The 7254-nt window shown below is 34.6% G+C and overlaps 1 pseudogene; it reads left to right on the top strand.

The window, feature by feature from the left end:
- Window positions 1-2035: 2035 nt before the first annotated feature.
- On the top strand, window positions 2036-5404 carry LOC139907640 (cytochrome c oxidase subunit 3-like; annotated as a pseudogene).
- Window positions 5405-7254: the final 1850 nt, after the last annotated feature.

Here is a 7254-nt window from a genome sequence, read left to right as displayed (position 1 = left end):
TCAATCCCTTCTTGATAGAAGGCTCTAGAAGGTGTTTGACAAAGGAAGGCTCTGACTAGCGTCCTGCGAGTGAACTTCTCATATCTAGTATACTGATCTATTATTTATTAACTCAATTTACATCTACTATAATACTCATATTGAAAGTTAGCCATTCGACACCATGGAAAATCGTGGTATTTATTTAATTCGGGACTTTTTAGGGATTACTTATTTATATCACATGTTTGATTTATGTAAGTTTCTACCTTGAATCATTTCTATCTCAGCAAATATAATTCAAATATATTAAAATTTGAATAAAGATCTTACCCATTATAATTTCCAATACCCCTAATGAAGTATATTGGGAATGTTGACTTCAGCATTCTTTATACCATCAAGACCAAAGGGCTAAATTGACCTAATATTATGGTTGATTTGATTGTTTACTGTCAACAACTTTTATCCCCAATTTACAATGTCAATCATGAATTAATGTGTTTTTATTTTGTTTTATTAAGTTTATTGAATTATGTACATATTTGTTTCTGCCGGTTTATGCTTTTTTTTTTAAATCAAGGACTTAAGTGTTGCAACTGTACTCCGTCTTCCCTACTTGATCACATAAAATATTCGATTGATTGACTTATAATGAAGATTTTTTTTTCTTGAAAACAATCATCTATTTCATTATTTCAAAAATCTGAATATCTATATGAGTGATTATTTTACTTCATAGTTGCAATATGGAGTAATCCATTTTTCTAACACATCAAGGACCTTGTGAAAGAAAAGTTTCATATTTTGATCTACAGGGGACACAAAATAATATATAATATAATAAGATTAGAACTGTTTCTTTTGATTCAAAAAATAGTCACATGGGTTGAAGTACGTGAGAGATTACATAACATAATATATATAGAAAATTAATTTTATTTAGTCCTGTGTACCTATATGTAAGGACAAGTTGAATGTTGTAATCATTAATCCCTTCATCTTTGTTTATGTACATTGTTATCTTTATTATATCTCACAACCTTTCCTCTAGAAATAAATAAAAAAAAGACACAATTATTTGTAGTCAGCTAATTCTTTCCAACGACGGAATTACTCTTCAGTAAACAGTAAAAATAAACCATAAAGTTATTTAAGTGAAATTTACGCTCCTAGATGTTATTTTCATAGTGATTGGACTAAAAATAAACCCCAAGAAAACTAAAATACTCAGCCGATATAATGGAATCATTGAAAAAATATGGTCAACCTTTAACACGACAGAAAACAGGGAGTTATTAGGGTCTTGGATTGGGATCCATTGCATTGAACAAATCTAGAAGAAATCACTAGAATGGTTGAGCGGGCTTGTGGTTTTTTTCAGCTTTCAATTTTAACACCTGGGACAAATTTTGGGCATGGAACAGGTACATATAATTTTGAAAGTCATTCATTTGTTGCAAGTAAGTCTCTATGAGGAAGAAATTGCACACAGATTCTCATGATAGAGATTACGTTTTTAAATTTAAATAAGAAAAAAAATATATCACTGAAGATAATTTATAATTTTCTGAAATATTGTGGACTTTCCGTCAAGTCTTTTAATGTTTTATGGAAACTCCATCTGGATAAGGCAACTTTGGATGAGAGGAACATTTCTGGAGTGTTCATCTCCCAATGTTTTAAGACTAAAGGTATACTAATGAACCTTTATAGAAGTCTTGGAATGTTTCTGGAAAAATTGATAACATACTCGGAAAGGATGCCAAGACTATCAAAATGGGCGTTGATATCTTCTGCTCTTTTGAGATGTCCCTTAGGTGGGGAAATTCTTACCTAAGGTTATTTCTGTAATATTATAAAAAATGATCATTCAAACTCCAACATGGGACCCTTTTTTTAAATACATGGGAAAAGAGCAATAAACTACCCTGTAAGGAAGAGCTTAAATAATGTAAAAAAAATAACTATCATCATAAGAAAAATTGCCAAAGTATAGAATACTTTCCAGTACTCTAGAACTAAGGCAAAGTTTTTTTTACGGAGATAAGGGAATATGGGGCTTTTGTCGGACTTAGGACGAGGCAAGCAATCATTTTCTCTTTGACTGCGAGACGCCCTGCCAAATAAAGAACGCCATCGACAAACTTTTAGAGGAACATTTTGTTTTTTATAGAATGAAGAAAGATTACTTTTTAGCCTTTTATTCTGGAAAAATGGAGTAGATTATTAAGGCAGATATTACAAAAGCTCAGTTTATCTTGTATGCGAAGTGTGCTTCCTCAGACTATGATATCTCCGGCGTTTTATCCGCTTTGGAACTTAACCTTTGTGTTTTAAAACGGATAGTTCAACTCTACAATTCAGTGGGTTTTTTTTCAAGTTTTTATCTGTACATTTGTGTGATATATGAATTTTTGTTTTATATTATGCCTTTGATTAAATTTTAGTGTGTTTTTTTTGTTTTTTGTGGACGTAATTGAATATTTATATATGTTATTGATTTCCATCATTTTCATCGTTCTATTAAATTGAATTATAGATAATCCATGTTCGCCAAGAGAAAAAAAAAATATGGAATTACTGTTTAGTAATTGTAGGGAATTATTCACACTCTAACAACCAGAACTCTTTCTTATTCAACCAATCAACGTTCCGAACATGGCTAAAGGAAAAAGAATTAAAATAATTGACTGCTTACGACAAAGTTCACGTTACATTTTTATATTTTTAGTGAGATAACGTCGTGATGAATCCAGTATCGGTATTTGTTTGATGAGGACAAACAAAGGAAGATAATTTCCTTGAAGAGCCATGCGTTCAATAAAAAGGAATTTTCTCAAAAAGGAGTCTGGATTACATTGTCATTTTTTACATATTTATCGTCAATTTATATTAACAAATTACTCTGTTTAACCCTTTGGAAGCGCCGTAAATTGCACTTAAATTAACAAAAATTAATTGTCAAATTGAAAAGATTAGAAATTGACAGATTTTATGTGAGAGTCCATATTCGAGTCGAATTGAGTCTTATAAATCAAATGAAGGTTTTAAACCATAATTAACAGTCCTTCATATCTTAGTGTATCGTGCAGATTTGAATACTAAGAATATAATTGAGAGAAATATCTATATGATTGAAATATTGAGCTGTGTATTATATGTAACTATAATTATATATGTATGTGTAATATTATGTAAACAAATATACATGGAGCGGGGATCAAATTGTCGCCAAAATATTTTTCTACAAAAAACAACACAAAATATACATTTTTTAACTTTTTTATTGAAAATCAAAACTATGACGAGCATATATGCATAGAGTAGCCATTCCTTCGATATAATCACCGTTGGCATCAATAACGGCCTCAATACGGCCTCTGAACCGGCCGCAGGCTCTTCTGACCATCTCATTGTCCATGTTGCCGAATACCTCCTAGATGGAGCCCATCAGGCTGGCCTTGGTGCTATGGGGATGTCTGTTGGTATGTCTCTCGACATAGCCCCAGATAAAATAGTCCAAAGGATTAAGGTCGGGAGAGTTAGGAGGCCACAAATCCTTGGTTACGACGTCATAACAGTTCTCGTTTAACCACTGCATGGAGATTTTGGACACATGGCAGGGTACACATTCCCTTATTGTTTTCTCATGGCAGCCCAGCTCCCTCGCCATGGCCTTCATGGACCTGGTAGGGTCATCATCAACCATCTTCTTCACCTTGTCGACAAAGTCGGTGTCCCTGACCTTCCTGTCGGCGCCCTCCTCCTTGGGTGCCCTCTTTATGGTGGCATCAACATCTCAGGTGTCCTCTAGCTTCTTACGGATACGCTGAGCAGTCCGTAAATGCACTCCTAAGGTTGAAGCAATTGTTGAATTGGAGATTTCACCTCCATTATTAACCAATGCCATGACTACGGCGGACCTCGAAAGCTCCTCGTTCCACTTATAGCTCTTTATCTCCTCATGTGATGACGGCATGATGCTAACTGAACTACGTATCGTCAGCAAACGAGAATAGCTTTCCTATTTGGTAACCAGGTTGTTATTTGATTATGTCGTCTTCAAGTTATCAAGGTTTAAAGTAGGCAACAATTTGATCCCTGCTCCATGTATTGGATATTTCTCATTTTCATGATTTTTGCTCCATATTGTTTTTGTGTTAACTTATCACCAATCCTTGAGCTATAATTTACAGGGTCCATTGGAATGCATTATATCGATTCATAAATTATAATTAGGGCAAGTCCAATTATAATGAAGATCCTTGGATTTTAAGTCATTGTTTTGTAATTTTGAAAGGTGCAAATGGGACGAAGAAAGAAACAAAAACTATTATAGCACACCCAGGGATTTGATTTTGATTTTTAAACAAATTATAATAGGAGTCACAATAAATCTCAAATTTCATCGTTTAATTAAATCATTAATGGAACTTTTAGTGCCTTATCTACATTTGAAACTAATAGGGGGGCGAATTTTTACTCCAGGGGTGAGAGGAAGAGAGGGTTACTCCAGGTACTTCTCCCTCAAATATTGATAACAGTTAGGGAGAGTTAATTTTATATAGCTTTTAAAAAGTTATTTTGAAAATAACTGGTGGAGTTTCTTCAAAGCTATTTGTCTAATGTGTCTCACCACCCTTTCCATTTAGTAGATGAATCTCCGTGACCTTTATTAAGGTTTTTGCTGGAGGGTTTGTAGCCTTAGGTTTATTAGGCTTATTCGTAAACAGGAGAAGGAGCTTGATTTTCACCTCTCTAACTTTCTTGGCTTTAATCATAATTCAGTGATGATTAGACGTATCCGTTGAGGGGACCTATCAGGGGCTTAATTCAAAAGTAGTTCAAATTGGACTGAGATGAGGAATAATTTTGTTTATTAGATCAGAAGGTTTGTTCTTCTTTAAGTTTTTTTGAGGTTATTTCCATAGTAGCTTAGTGCCAAGGGTAGAGATTGGGGGGGGGAGAGTGGCCTCCCTTAGGTGTTATAAGACTTAGGGCTTTAGAGATTCCTCTACTAAATACTATCATTTTATTATGGTCTGGAGCCAGGGTTACTTGAAGGCACCACAGGCTGGTAAGAGGTAAGCACCAAAGTGCTACTTTAAGTTTACTTATTACCGTATTATTAGGATGTTACTTTACTTGCCTTCAAGGAGTCGAATACTTCGAAGCTAGGTTTAGGATTAGGGATAGAGTATACGGTTCCACCTTCTTTTTACTAACTGGGTTTCATGGCTTACACGTGCTAGTGGAGGCTACTTTCCTAGGAGTTTGCTATTTTCGTATAGTGTCAGGCCACTTCGGGGATAGGCATCATTTCGGGTTTGAGGCTGCGGCTTGGTATTGACACTTTGTAGATAAAGTTTGACTATTTTTATTTTTAGGGGTTTATTGCTTAGTGAAAAAAGGTTGTTATTAGAGTAGTTTATGAAAATATTAACTTTGGAGTTAAAGAAAACTTTAGTTCTCTGATAGATTAATAATTTATGTAAAATATTAGCTTGTCAAGCTAAAAAAAGAAATTCCTTTTAGTTTGGGAAACTTAAGTTAATAAAACTATCAGTCTTCAAAACTGACAATAAATCCCTTTAGTCTCCGAATTTCTATAACTTATAAAGAGTATTACATTGAAGCTGTAAAGGAGGTTTAACCTAGTAATAATTTTCTTATTTTTGTGGGTGCTAGGCTTGAGATTAATTATTTCTTTATTGATTATAGTGCTAGGTTACACCGTAAAACGCAGAGGAGAAGTTAACTTAGATAAGTTGAGCCCTTTTGAGTGCGGGTTTAATCCTAATGTGAGCCATCGAAAGCCCCTTTATTGGGGGCGGTGAATTTTATCAGAACTATCACAAATTTACGATGTTTAGGACTTTTAGTGGGGCAAATGCCTATGTTCCCCTGATCTGTTTTAATCACTGCTGTGCTTTTACTTCTCTCTTTACCTGTAACATATGACAATTTTAATTATATTCCTAAGCCTTTCCATTAAAAATAGACCGAAATTAATTAGTAGTTCACCAATTACGTCATTTCCATCAATTGTTGTACTAACGGGACTGTTTCAAGCACAAGAATTGGCACTGAGGCGCCCTCTATCAAATCAATTTGTAACAGCTCGTATGATCTCAAATTGTAAAAACTATCGATATATACCGGATAGTCTGAACACTTAGTAATTCAATAATTAATGGAGGTGGAGTGATTTTAACTCATTAATATTTCTTTTCATTAAAGTATAAACAATTAGCCACAATACAAAACAATCCTGAACTCTGTACATAGATTACCTACAAGTCGAGAAAATTACACTTGAACGTGATCGACACATTTTCAATCGTGCACTCAGAGCATTTGAGCGGTGTCACCAGGTCCACTGTCTACGCCGTCATCAAGTCCGAAACATTGAAGAAGAAGGGTTCTGTCAAAAAGGCCAAATTGAACGCGCTGGAGTTCAAGAAAATAGCCCAGCCATAATCCCTCAAATCTATGAGGACCTGTGCAAGATGTCTCGGGTTTTCACACCAGACTACATATATAGAGAGTTACCAACAAAAGTGAGTGAAAAGAGCTTTGTGTGGATGGAAATGCCATTTTTGACACCAGCAATGAAAGAAACTCATCTTTTCCGTTGCAGACTCTTTTGAATGAGGATTGAACTCTTTTTTGATACTTTTGGTCCCCTACAGCCATAACACAACCCCCCTCGACTACACCTTTTTGGGTGAATGTCGAGGAAAAGGCCTACAGTGTCTAACATCGAAACGCAGAGGCCCTAAAAGCCACTATCTACCATTACTGGGATGTCAGAACAGAGGACTACATCCAGGATCGGGAGGTTGGCGTTCTGCTACGGACTAGAAGCCATCATTGCCACTGAGGATGTCTACATTTATGATTAAGAGAGATCAGAGGCGGCACATCTATTAATATTATTAATTTTGTTGAAATTCTTAAGTTAATTTTTAAATTATATCGTTTTGAAGTTTAAAATTCAAAGTGTTCAGATTTTAATGGACCACTCCGTATATTAATAAAATATAATCAAAAATAATAGTGTTTCACAGTAGAATTTCCTCCATAACTTGGACAGGATATCCGATCCGTGATATTCTACAAAAATGAAAGGCTGCTTTGATTGCAACTAACCATCTTTGTGATGTTCAAGAAGTTTGGATAGAAAAAACTCTCAAGATAATAGCAAAATGTATTAAGTAAACAAATGTCGCAGAATGATCTTGGTACTTTTACGTAGAAGTGGACAATAAT

This window comes from Lepeophtheirus salmonis, chromosome 2 (assembly GCF_016086655.4).
Source record: "Lepeophtheirus salmonis chromosome 2, UVic_Lsal_1.4, whole genome shotgun sequence".
NCBI classification, from domain to species: Eukaryota; Metazoa; Arthropoda; class Copepoda; order Siphonostomatoida; family Caligidae; genus Lepeophtheirus; species Lepeophtheirus salmonis.
This window is presented reverse-complemented; position numbering and strand designations above follow the sequence as displayed.